The 12,060-nt window shown below is 38.4% G+C and overlaps 1 protein-coding gene across 2 annotated transcripts in view; it reads right to left on the bottom strand.

Moving 5' to 3' along the window:
* The window catches only part of LOC110261176 (uncharacterized), a 62,546-nt gene that overhangs the window by 12,272 nt on the left and 38,214 nt on the right, over positions 1-12,060 (bottom strand). For both annotated transcript variants that reach the window (XR_014807706.1, XR_014807708.1), the window contains 3 exons: positions 3,557-4,102; positions 1,581-1,823; positions 1,271-1,353 (listed from right to left, as the gene is read on the bottom strand). The gene's annotated coding sequence lies outside the window, so the exon portion shown is untranslated. The remainder of the gene's footprint in view (positions 1-1,270; positions 1,354-1,580; positions 1,824-3,556; positions 4,103-12,060) is intronic.

The raw sequence follows: 12,060 nt of genomic DNA, 5'->3' as shown, positions 1-12,060 counted from the left end.
TCCGGTTCGTTTGATCTTTCGCCCGGTAGGTGACTTTCCAGGGTGCGGGATCCCTTTCTCCTCCGCAGTTCCCTTTCGGGAGCCCCATCTCGCTCGGATTCACCTTCTCTCACTCTCCTCTTTTCTCCTGTTCTGCCCAATAATGTCACGAATTTCTTGCCATTATTGGAGTTTAGGTTCCTCTGCCAGCGATTGGTTGCTGTTCTGTGCGAGTCATTTATTCTGTAGATGTGCTTTTTTTGTTGTGTTTGTGGGAGAGGGCGAGCGTGTCTTCCTACTCCTCCGCCATCTTGTCCTCTCTCCACCTTATTCTATTCTTTAAAACACATGTACAACCGCCCTTTCTTAACAAACTGGCCAACCCCCTACATACATTACTTTTTTCACCGTGGTTGTTGATATGACTGTAGGTAGACCACAGAAGATGCTGAAAGGTGAAAATTTATGCCAGATACAAGTTAATACTAAATGCTAGATAGAAGGTAGATACAATATTTGCTTAAATACAATCATATATGCTATCCTGAGATAATAGTGATTTATATTCAAAGATGTGTGAATGGGAGTTCCCATTGTGGCTCAGCGGTAATGAACCTGACTAGCATTGATGAGGACATGGATTCCATGCCTGGCCTCGTTCAGTGGGTTAAGAATCCCATGTGGCTGTGAGCCGTGGTGTAGGTTGCAGACAAAGCTCTAATCCTGTGTAGTTGTGACTGTGACGTAGGCCAGCAGCTGCAGCTCTGATTTGACCCCTAGCCTGGGAACTTCCATATGCCTCGGGGGCAGGAAAAAAAAGAGAAAAGGAAGGAAGGAAAGAAGTGTGTAACTGTGTACATACACATGCATTCATGAGCATTCATGTCATAAATGAAACTGAAGCACAAACATGGTCATGACTAGATCTGATTTTTAAGAAAAAAAGTTTAACTGTATCCATAGTGTTCAAAATGATCATCCTGTTGTACACTTAAAATATTTTAGTTTTATCAATTTTACCATAATAAGCTGAAAAATGTAGTAGAATGAAATGATGATATAAATTACGAAGAAAACGTGCATTAGGAAAATAAAAAAAGAACAGCCAAGAAATGCCAAAGACTTAAACTTTATACTAGGCTATTATTGGCCTGTTAATTTCAGCAATAGATTTATGAGCTATGAGAGTCAACAATGAAATGATGTCTTTCTTATTTTGTGCACTCTTCCCCCACCTTTTCCCCTACCAAGTGACTGACAAAAAGGCACATAACAAATGCTTAATGCATACCTGATGGACTGATGTGAACTCAGATCTACCCATCAGACCTCCACTGGCTTAACTTTAAACACACGCTCAGAGATGAAGGATGGCTGTCAGGTAGAAGAGAATTGGCATTAGCCAGCGCTTTTTCAGTATAGTCAAGGATGCTTAGGAAGTATGGAAGTTCTAGAACAGCTGAAATATCAGGGAATATAGAATATTCATATGTAAATATATATATTTGCAGAAGGCAATAGAACAAGAAGACTTTATGTCATGTAAATTAGTCTGAAGAGTAAGATTAATGCTAGAAGGAAGACTTGAATAGCATTTTTACCTTTTTTGAAACAAACTTTGATAGAAACAGAAATGTACTTTTTCCTGAGAGTATTTTTTCTAAAGCTGAAAAGTGGTTGTAGATTCTATGTTTTGTCACGGTCCCTTGCAAATGCAGAGCTGTTAAGTGGGCAAATTCTTAGTGGCCTCAGGGGACTCTCAAACCTGGGCCCTAATCCTCCATCTTCAGCTGGCATTAGCTTTCATCCAAGCCTTTATTTTGGGTGGGATGGTTCTCTAGCTGCTGTGGAGAAAAAAGAAACATGTACACACAAAGAAGGTCAGCAGAGGTTGTTGCCTGGCTTACTGTCCTCTGGTGTTTTCTTAATCCACTAGTGTCTGGTACTTTTCCTTTCAACAGAAAAAAAGTCAGCAGGGAAAAAAACCAACAAGCTCTCTTTCTTTTTATAGTGTTTGAGATTTTGAAGTAACCAGTGGCTGGAAAGCAAGCAAGCACTGTCTTCCTTAAGTGGAGATTTTAGGGACCCTGAGGGTCTAAAAGGGTGCAAACATTTCTTGACCTGTGGCCCCACAGAGCAGCTCATCTCTCCAATATAACACATTTCTGCAACCACAGGGAATGTATTGGGCTTCTCTTATTTATGTGCAAGTGACAATTTCTTTCTGAGTGCAGACAGTGTGGATGCTTAAGATGAAGAAATGTGTTGCTACAATTTTCACAAATGAAGGAGCAGCAAGACAAGTAAGGGACCCCCCCCAGTTCTTGTGACCAATCCTATAGCAGGTGACATGTCTGCTCTTAAGAGGATCTGGCAGTTGGGAGGTGGCTGTTGGTGGGAAGAAAAGGATAAATAAGGTGAATTTGTGTGTGTGTGTGTGTATCTTTTAGGGCCACTCCCACTGCATATGGAACGTCCCAGGGTAGGGGTTGAATCGGAGCTGCAGCTGCCAGCCTACACTACAGTCCACCGCAACGCCAGATCCTTAACCCACTGAGAAAGGTCAGGGATTGAACCTTCATCCTCATGGATGCTAGTCAGATTCCTTACTGCTGAGCCATGACAGGAACTCCTGATAAGGTGAATTTTATAATTCCCATCTTGCAGAATTTTCCTCAGCCCAGTGAAAAAACTAGTGACACCAATTCCTTGCCAAATGTGGTAGGCAACTTGGAACAATGAGATAAAGCAGGGCATCCACTGATTCCTGGATTATGTCACTGTCATGAGGCCAAGTCCTCAGCTCCACATCTCCTGGGGGCTGGGAGGGCAGAGGTCTCTGAGACAGGTGCTAGATATTAGGCTGGAGAGGAACATCTAATGATGAGTTATTATCACTAGTCTGCCACAGACAAGCACAGTTATGAACTGAGTGCATGGTAGACATGCAAAATTTTATCCCTGCCTCCCCCGCAGGCCTCACGCAATTATCATCTGCATTAGTTTTTATGGATGCACCCAGGGCACGTGGATGTTCCCAGGCCAAGGACTGAATCTGAGCTGTAGCTGCAACACCACCAGATCCTTTAACCCACTGCTCTGGGCCAGGGATCGAACCCATACCTCTGCAGTGACCCCAGCCACTGCAGTAGAATTCTTAACCCATTGCATCACAGTGGGAAATCCCATAATCTGCATCATTTTTTTTTTTTGTCTTTTTCTCTTTTTAGGACCACACCCACGGCACATGGAGCTTCCTGGGCTAGGGGTTTAATTGGAGCTGTAGCTGCCAGCCTACACCACAGCCATGCCAGCTCCGAGCTGCATCTGTGACCTACACCACAGCTCATGGCAACTCCGGATCCTTAACCCACTGAGTGAGGCCAGGGATGGAACCTGCAACCTCACGGCTCCTAGTTGAATTTGTTTCCACTGCACCATGACAGGAAGTCCCATAATCTGCATTTTTAACAAACATAATTTTCATTTGATTTGCCTGTGCAATGAAGTTTGAGATGCATTAATTTATGATATTCAAAGAACCAGGAGAAGCATATAACAGGTTTGAGAGCATTACCTGTAGAGAGAGGAGATCCAGCAGGCAGAATACAGCGAGGGAAGAGGTGAAACAATAATTCTGGAAGCCGGGCAACCACTCTGCACAGGCACATTGCCCCATGGCAGCAGGACTCCTGCACCCTAAGGGGCTCAGGATTGGTGATGGGGATTCAAGGGGAACGGAGGCTCATAAGAGCAGAATCCAGTCTCATTCCCTCAGTAGGTAGTCGAGTTCTTGGCATAAGGATTGCGTTCTCAAGAAGGCTGGACATCAAGTCAAGGTTCCATTACTAAGCATCAGGACACCAGTTAGAGGAAATGCAGGTTTTCAGTAATCAAATGCAGACTTGACTTTTTGAGCTTGAGAGGATTTTGAATTTGAGAATCTTGAAACTCAAGAGTCAATTCCAGCACCTCAAAGGGCACGTCTTTGTCATACCTGACCAGCTTGAAGCAAGGCTTCCTTCCTCCCTCTGGTCATCAAAAGGTGTTGCTCCACTTCTTCCTCTAGTTAGGGTTGCTATTCCAATCATAAGGCTGGGGCCATGGGGAGGGCTCATGGGAGCTATAGAAGAAAAGGGAAGGAGAAGCAAGGAGGACAGGAGAAAATAAAATTCTAGGTTTTTATAAGGTAAGCATCACCATGTGTTTAGACTCATTCCCTCCATAGGTATTTTACTAAGAATTTATGCTACATAGTTTTAGAAAAGTATTATGAGAAAAATTTGCTAGCGATTGCTGGAAACTCAGCAAAGATGATATTCTTAACTCTGGACACAAAATAGAAACACCTAGGGAGTTTTTTAAACAGCAAAGTCCCACCCACTGAGGTAAGTACAAAGTACAGAGTTGACAGCTACTATCTTGTGAGATCCTTGGCTCCCTTGAGCAGAATAGTTTGTTGAGCATAAAAAACATTGTTAAAAAGTATCTATCTATACAGGAGTTCCCATTCCTGGCTCAGCAGAAACGAATGTGACCAGCATCCATGAGGACACAGGTTCAATCTCTGGCCTTACTCAGTGGGTTAAGGATCTGGTGTTGCCATGAGCTGTGGTGTAAGTTGCAGATGTGGCTCAGATCTGGCATTACTGTGGCTGTGGTGTAGGCCGGCGACTGCAGCTCCAGTTTGATCCCTAGCATGGGAACCTCCATATGCCATGGGTGTGGCCCTATAAAGACAAAAAAAAAAAAATTATCTATAAATACACACCTGAATTACCCTAAAAAACTCTTCTTGACTGTGTAATCAATACATTGTGGGTTTATGACAGAAGTGGAAGTGAAACATACAACAATAATAACACAAAGGAAAAGAAAAGGAAAAGAGAGGGACAAGAAAATTATATTGTGAAGTCTGCTATACTGCTCAACTAATATCATCTGTAGATAAGCTATGGAGATACATGTCATAATCTCTATGACAACCACTAAAAAAAACACAAAGCATAATAGCTAAAAGTTCAGTAGAGTAAATAAGACAGGAAAGGAGATACCAGGGGGAAAAAAAAAACAGTAACAAACATATTTAAATAGTTATATTCAATGTTAATAGACTATATGGTCTAATGTATAGCCAGGGTTTTCAGACTGGCTATAAAATAGCTACATTCAGCTATACACTGAAAATAAAACACTTTAAATATAAAGCACTGACAAGTTGAAAATAAAAGGGTGAGAAAAGATTTTTTCATGTAAACACTACACATAAGAAATTGGTGTGGCTGTTAGTATCAGACCAAGTAGATACACCAGAATTATCAGGAATAAAGAGGATAACAAGAGAATAAAGAGACAACAGAGAAATCAAGAGGACATTTCATCATGGTAGCGGGGTCAAGTCATCAAGTAGACTTAACAGTCCCAAATGCTTTTGCATTAAAAACATAAGTGTCAAACTGTAAACTTGTTTTGATTAAAGAATTTTTCTATCAAAGTCTACCAGTAAATTACTCCTTTCCCATTAAAAAATAAAACTAAACAAAACCAAAAACCAACAATAAAAAAAACCAGAGCTTCAAAATACACAAAACGAAAATTGGTGGGATTAAAGGAAGGCACAGACAAAGCCACAGTGGTAGTTGGGGACTTCAGCAACTCTCTCTCAGTGATTGACAGACCATGGAAACACAAAATCAGTGCATGTGTAAGACAGCACATCAGCCAGTTTCCCCTGTCATGTTTGATACACTAAATAACTGCAGTGTGCATTCTTACTGAGTAAAATATTCATTAAGTTAGACCATTCACAGGCCCTAAAACAAGTTCCAATAAAACTGAAAGCACTGCAAAATTGTTAAAAACATATGAAACTAAACCAAATTTTATTTTTGTTTAAAGATGTGTGTATCTATTTAAAAAATAAAGATTTGAGCATAAATATAAGAGCAGACAGAAATCATGTATTAGACTTGGAGAAAGAAGATACCTCTAGTCATTTGAGATAAAATGATTACCACAACTGCATCTTGAACTAGCTGACATTCCTAAGAGTGAACCTGAAATGAACTATGTAACTAGGTTATGGGAGGGGAGGGATAAATTAGGAGGTTGGGATTTACATATACACACTACTATATAGAAAATAGATAACCAACAAGGACCTACTATACAACACAGAACAACACTATTATAATATTTTGTAATAACCTATAAGGGAAAAGAATCTGAAAAGCAGTATATAATTATATATTAATATATCTTAATATATTAATCATGTAATTAAACTGTCAATTTCATGTTAATTTAATATATGTAACCAAATCACTGTGCTGTACACCTGAAAGTAACATGACATTGTAAATTAAATATGTCAATCAAAAGTTAAAAAATTAAAATAATAACAATAATAAAGAACTATACAATTTAAAAAAAATTCCCAAAGAGGAAAGAATGCACACTAAAATGTCACAAAGGTTATCAATGGGTGAGGGCATTACAGATATTTTTGTCTTTTTGCTTTTAGGGCATATGACAGTTCCCAGCCTAGGGGTTGAATCAGAGCTGCAGCTGTTCGCCTACACTCACAGCCACAGCAACAAGGAATCCAAGCCTCATCTATGACACACCACAGATCATGGCAACACCAGATCCTTAGCCCACTAAGCAAGGCCAGGGATCGAACCTGCAACCTCATGGTTATTAGTAGGATATTAGTCAGGTTTGTTACCACTGAGCCACAATGGGAACTTCCTTAAAAACATTTCCTAATTCTTTTAGAAGAATATATGGCACTTGCACAATATAGCTAAATAGTGTTTTATATAAATTTGTAAGTCTTCATAACAAAAAAGAACTATTTAAATAATTGTGAGCTTTTGTTATTTTTTTTACAACAAAGAACATACAACTTAACTTGCAGAACAGACTTTGAGAACTAATTATAAAAATGTGCATTACATAGTAATTCATAAAACATAATTTATAAAACACAGAAAACACATTTGCACACATCTTACAAAATTCTATCATCCTGAACTGTAACTGTTATAAAGTTGGAGGAAAATCATGTAATTAAACTGTCAATTTCTTTATGTTAATTTAATAGTCCAAATAAAGGAAGATATTTTAAGTGTATATTTTCAACTGAGTCATTAAGACAGGGTCATCACACTAAAGTTGTACTTGAGGATTGTGTGTGGGAGTGTATGTTTTCAGTTGTGTTCCCATGCCTTTAGGAGTATTAACACCCCTATAGCTTTATATACATCATTTGTCTGACCTTGAAGACATCCAGTATGGTTTCCTTACATTTAGAAAGATGTGCTTCTAGTTCACTCGTATCAGTGAGAGAAGGCGTGTGGTTAGGGAAATACACAGAGCTAAGTTCAGGAATCAACTCTGCTCTCCAAGCTGTTGAACTTCAACAAGTTTTGGATATATTTTTGTCAGAGGGAAAAAAAAGGAATGTCTGTATTCAGTAGGATGATATTAACTTAAATAACAAACAAAAAAGCACTTTCTAAGTCATGAAATACAGGAATAATCACTTATATAAATGCAAACAGTGAAATCAAAATCAAATCTAATAATCAAGATTAAGAGACTTGTACTTCCATACAAATGAATAGCATGTAACCAAAAAAAAAAAAAAAAAAACAACAACAACAACAACAAAAAAAAAAAAACGATGTTTTTGAAAAATACGCAATGGTAACGGGAAAGGCCAGTAATAAGAAATAGCATGCAAAGTGATAGAATTTTAATTTGTAGTGTACTTATCTATGGAGTCCAGAGGTGTCACAAACTTCCCTAAACTTCACTTATGGACAACTGAATAAATTGTTCCAATTAGTTTACACTACAATCAGCACATTGCCTTTTCTGTTCTAGTTTCCAGAGGCTCCAGGGGACTCCTCAGCCTCCTATGAAGAGAAACTCTCTCAGGTGCTTCTGGAAGACCCCACGGGGGCCTCACCTGTGATCACAGCTCGTGAGTTGAGTCTGCCAGTTAAAAGGCCCATGCTGTCCACCTTTCTTCTGCTACAGATTCACCTGACGATGTTCTCCAGCCATGAAGCTCCATGAGAGAATTCCCCATTGCCCCCACACAACCTCTTTACAGTGCATTGTTTCCAGGCCTTCCATAAGAGGGCAGCTTTGGAAGTGGCTGACCTGCCCTGGGTTCTAGTCAAAGTGCTCGGATTCAAGTCTGTGCCTGCACTGCCCTCTGGCCCCAGGGGAACACTAACTCCCCCCACCTCAAAGATTTCCTCCAGTTTTTGGCCTCACTACCTCTCCTTAGGTTGCAAAAGTAACTTAAAAAGGCCAGACAGACAGAGTTCCTGCTGTGGCTCAGTGGTAACCAACCCAACTAATATCTAGGAGGACACGAGTTTGATCCTGGCCCTCCCTCAGTGGGTTAGGATCCGGCATTGCCAAGAGCTGTGGTATAGGTCACAGATATGGCTTGGATCTGGCATTGCTGTGGCTGTGGTGTAGGCTAGCAGCTGCAGCTCCAATTCAACCCCTAGCCTGGGAACTTCCATATGCCACAGGTGTGGCCCTAGAAGAAAAAAATAAAAATAAAAAGCCAGATAGAACACAGATTCCAATCTTCTCCATCTACTTACACCTTCACTTCATGCCATGCACCAAAAACACATAAACAGACAAGCCCTCTTCCTCTCTAATTCCATCATGACGGACGATTTTAGAGCCTCAGGTTCATCAGTTTTGCAAGACATAGGCCTTTCCACAACCTGTTAACACTTTCAAGTGGATTACAGCCTGTCATTTCCCCTAGAACATACTTGTTTCCGTTACACTACTCCTGGGTTGTGAGAGTTTCTTCTTTATCATGTTCTAATTTTCTGACTGATCTAGAAGGAACATTCAAATTTAATTCTATGTGCAACTACAGAGTCTCACACTAAGTGAAGTTAAGTCAGAAAGAGAAAGACAAATACCACATGATATCACTTACATGTGGAATCTAAAATATGGCACAAATGAACTTTTATTATGAAACAGAAAGACTCATAGACATAGAGAACAGAACTGTGTCTGCCAAGAGGTGGAGGAGGAAGTGGGAGGGACTGGGAGTTTGGGTCAGTAGATGCAAACTATTACATTTAGAATGGATAGGCAATGAGGGCCTACTGTACAGCACTGGGAACTCTGTCCAATCTCACAGAATAGAACATGATGGAGGATGATATGAGAAAAAGTATATACATGTATATCTGGGTCACTCTGCTGTATAGTGGGGATTGGCACAAAGTTGTAAATCAACTATAATAAAAAATAAAATAATAATAAAACAAATTTAATTCTATGATAACATTCCAGGAGAAAGGGGAGTGAATGCAGAAAAGAGAAAACTCAAGCTGATTTAATTTTTTACTACCACGGTTTTCTGTTTATTGTTGGAAAGCTATACACATAATCAATATGTTTGTTTTTTTAAAAAAGAACCGAGGATATTTCAAGCCCTAAAATTTGGCCATGTAACTTAAATACAAATGAAGATGTGTACCTGAATTTCTGTTTATACCTCTGGGACAGCTATGTTTTGTTTTTTTTTTAAACTTTATGAGGCAGAGTAATTCCTCATTCCTCATGGTTTTGTTTCTTTTGTAAAATGATTCACTTGAGAAAACTCCAATTCCACGGGAATATGATCAAAATCTTCATTCTAGTTTAGAGATGGGGTTCTGAATTAAATTTGTTCTAAAGGCCATTTCATTTCAAAAGTCACTAAAGAAATAAATTATACATTTCATTTTACAATTTTAAATGTTGCAATTGACTCTGAAATACATATTTTCTTTTGAGACTATAGTCTCATAAAAAGTAGGTGTTAAAATCCTTAGAGTTAGAATCTATAATGCACTGGCTCATACAAAGGAAGAAATTTTAAAGACAAGACAAAAGGAAGTGAGAGCATTTGAGGACTAGGTAGTGGATTAATGTTCACGGCTTGCAAAACCAGCACAAACTCTACCATTTAGTAGATACCTACTCACCACAACACCTATGCATACACACACACACACACTTACTTTACATTTGCCATTATACACCTCTGCTCTTTACCCTAAATAATCTTTAGATCCATGCAATGGCCCTGACTTGCCTAACAATTAACTGGAAGATGTGACAAAAAAGTCAGAGAGCAGGAATATATTGTGGCCCAAGAAACCTTCTGTGTTTAAAAGAGGCAATAATTTTGGAGGATGATTTTCCTTTCCAGAAACGCACCTCCCATTCTCATCTGTTCTCCTGTCTCTGTGGCCACATTAATGTGCCTTTAAGCCTCTGCTGATCAATTATGCTCTTCAATTAAAAAAAAAAAATCAGTCAGGCATTCCTGGGTGGCTCAGTGGGTTAAGGATCCTGCGTTGTCACTGCTGTGGTGTGGGTTTGATCCCTGGCCCAGGAACCTCCGAATGCCGTGGGCATAGCCAATAAATAAATAAAACTTCTATGAAATGCAGTTAGTAAAATGGAATGGTATCTATCAGAGTGGACAAATTTAAAAACACCCTATTTTTTTTCAAAAGGCCTATTGAGGCCAATTCCTTTGTTAGTGTAGACAGTGAATTTGAAAAAAATTATCACTAGCATGTGGGGGACAATTCAGCATGTTACGTGCACTAACTCCAGAGTCTAGTGAACTTTGATTCTACTTCAGCTTCATCGATTTTGTGTGTGTGTCCTTTGGTGGTTTTCCTGGTTTCTGTGAACATCAATTTCTTCATCTATAAAATAGAGATAATGATAGTACCTATTCCACAGGGATCATAGTAAAGATTAAACAAAAGAATGCACGTAAAGTATCTAACACATAGTGAATATACTAGAAATGTTTACTATTACTATATAAAGTATATTGTAATTACAGTTTAATATCTAGATCACATAAAATCTGTGTGACTTTTATATTGATAAAAGCTAAGCATTCATTTTATAAGTGGGGATTGGTAAAGTATGGACATTTTTAATATATGAGTTTAATAAGGAAGAATAAAAAAATTATTAACAATCATTGAAAATAATCTTCCAGTATTTCTATACCAAAGTGTTTCCTTGTTTAAATTATCAGTAAAACTAATTTTTCTAAACAAATGAAATTTTTACAAATTAAAAAGCCTATCATACATGTTATCATTATTCACAATTTAATCTGTAATTTATTATGGGCTTACTTTCTAAGAAGTTTATACTTGATTTCTTCTCTTTTATTTAAAATGCTATCAGTTACATCCTACGCAATATGTCAAAACTGTTCTTCAGAAGGCAACTCAAAACACCAAAATGTTGCTCAACTTTTCAAAAACGAACACCACTTACTTTACAGTTCTGTATGGAAAGGCACTGTCTTCTGGTAAACCTGCCTAAATTGTCCACATGATTTTGCTCTGCATTGTAAAAAATGTATTCTCTACTTGTCATCCTCACAAGATAATTGATAGTATATGATGAGTTCTCAAATAAATTTTGGGATTGAAATAAAATGACAGCCATTTAAAGCCTCATTTGAGTCTTCATCACTTACGTATGGTTTAAAATGTTGATTAAATGAGACTGTAGTTTCCCACCTGGCTGAGTTCAGCCTTTCAAATAGAGCTTTTACAAAATGTCAGAAACCATTTTGCATATTAATTAAAATACAAGTGGCTTATTTGAAGACAATGTCAAGACTGTCTCCAGAAGGGATAATTAATGGTTCTTTACAACCAGGGTGTATGCCATTTGAACAATAACATTAAGAATCATTTGTTTCTCTACCTGCCTCATTGTACTAGCTAGAAGAGACATTTCTAATACAACGTCCACTTAAGGTCAGAGGAATGATGTTAATCCTAGCAGAGCCTAACAATTCCGACTTACTGTATTAAGAAGTAAGTGATAAAGAAAGCTAATGTGTAAAGAAAAAAGGAAAGGGCTAAAGAGATGTTAATTAACGTGCTTCTTGTCCCATGATGTTATTCCTATTATTCCATTTTTAAAATCCTGTTAAGAGGAAATCATGGTTCATTGCAGTTTTTCTATTTCCCTGTAGTTGCTTGAGTCAATTCA

Source organism: Sus scrofa, chromosome 6 (genome assembly GCF_054392235.1).
Source record: "Sus scrofa isolate SSC_HxYL_T2T_F1_AM1 chromosome 6, Sscrofa_HxYL_maternal_Yorkshire_Landrace_v2.0, whole genome shotgun sequence".
Taxonomy (NCBI): domain Eukaryota; kingdom Metazoa; phylum Chordata; class Mammalia; order Artiodactyla; family Suidae; genus Sus; species Sus scrofa.
Note: the sequence above shows the minus strand (reverse complement) of the source record. Positions and strands in the feature narration are given on the sequence as shown.